Source organism: Macaca fascicularis, chromosome 1 (genome assembly GCF_037993035.2).
Source record: "Macaca fascicularis isolate 582-1 chromosome 1, T2T-MFA8v1.1".
Taxonomy (NCBI): domain Eukaryota; kingdom Metazoa; phylum Chordata; class Mammalia; order Primates; family Cercopithecidae; genus Macaca; species Macaca fascicularis.
Window position 1 is genome coordinate 18,551,396 of NC_088375.1, and position 1,767 is coordinate 18,553,162.

A 1,767-nucleotide genomic window follows, 5' to 3' on the forward strand; every position below is an offset into this window, starting at 1 on the left:
AAAACTTAGAGAAAATACATTTCTGTTCTTTAAGCCAACCAGTTTGTGGTACCTTGTTATGGCAGTCCTTGCAAACTAACACAGGGGGAGATGATGGCATTTAGGACATTAGAGGCAATTCAAGGTCTGGTAGGAATTTGGGAGTTGCAGGGGGACAGTGCACAGCTGTCACTTGCACCATATTGTAAACTCCTGGAGAAGTCACATTTTTTTTACAGCTTTATTGAGGTATGATTGACATACAATGAACCGCATGTACGGTTGGCCCTTGGTATCTGGGCTTCGCATCCCTGGATTCAACCAACCAGGGATCAAAAATGTTTTTAAATAAATAAATAAAATACAAATTTAAAAACAATAAAGTATAACAATTATTTACATTGTGTTAACATTACATTCCATGTTATAAGTAATCTAGAGATGATTTAAAGTATACCAAAGGATGTGCATAGGTTATGAGCAAATACTATGCCATTTTATTTCGAAGGCTTAAGCATCTGCAGATTTTAGTATTCACAGGAGGTCCTAGCACCAACCCCCATGGTACTGATGAATAACTGTATTTTAAATGTACATTTTGATAAGTTTTGACATAAACACACACACACAGACACACACATACACACACACATATATACCCATGGAGCCATCACAATCAAGATAAATGAACATATCTATATTCTTAAAAGTTTCCTGCACCTGTTTGTAATCTCTCCCTTATGACCCACCCTGACCTCCCTCCCATCCCCAGACAACTGCTGATATGCTTTGTGTCACTATAGTTTTCATTTTATAGAATTTGATGTAAATGGAATAATATGGGAATAATATGATATGTCCTCTTTTTTGTTGGTCTGGCTTCATAATAAATTGCACCTCAATCATCTCTTTATACCCAGGGCTAAGCATGGTCATCCAATCAATGAATCAACAAATATTTTAGAGTGCCTGCTAGGTGCTTGGTCTTGGCAAAACTGTTCCAGATACATAATAGTTGTTTAATAAATGCTGGACGAATAGTTCAGTGAATCCAAGTGACATAGACTCTATTTTTCACTGAGATATAATTCATATATCATAAAATCAATAATTTTAAAGTGGCCAATTTAGCGGTTTTTAATATATTTACAAAGTTGTACAACCATCACTGCTATCTAATTTCAGAACATTTTCTTCACCCCTAGGAGAAATCCCATACCCAATCCAGCTCACTCTCCATTTGTTCCTCTCCGCAGCCCCTGGGAACCATAAGTCTACTGTCTCTATATAGAGGGGTACTTACTCTGGGCATCTCATATAAATGGAATCATATTGTGAAGGTTGTCAGAATCAAAATGGAATCACTTGTGTCAAAACCCTCAGCATTAGAGCCAGGGAAGTCCAGGAAGAGCAGGTTCTCATGCACAAACCTGATAATAAAAACTATCACAAAAGACTCTGCAAAAACCACAACCTTGTACAAAGGCCACCACAGCCTTACACATAAAAAGCGTTTCTTCAGGGACATCTTCCCAGCAATAGCCTGTCCAACCTTGAACTGGCACCACCCTTGTTATTGATCCTTGTAGCCTAATATAATTATTTCAAATTAAATTATATGATCCTCTGCATTTTTCCTTTAAAAACCTTTGTCTTCTTTTATCTCCCCAAATATATCTGCCATATTCCCATTGCAATGCTTATTCTCAAACAAATATCTTCTATTTTTCAGAGTCTCTCTCTCTCTCTGTCTGTCTGTTATTTAGGTTTTGACATAATTTGGTGTCA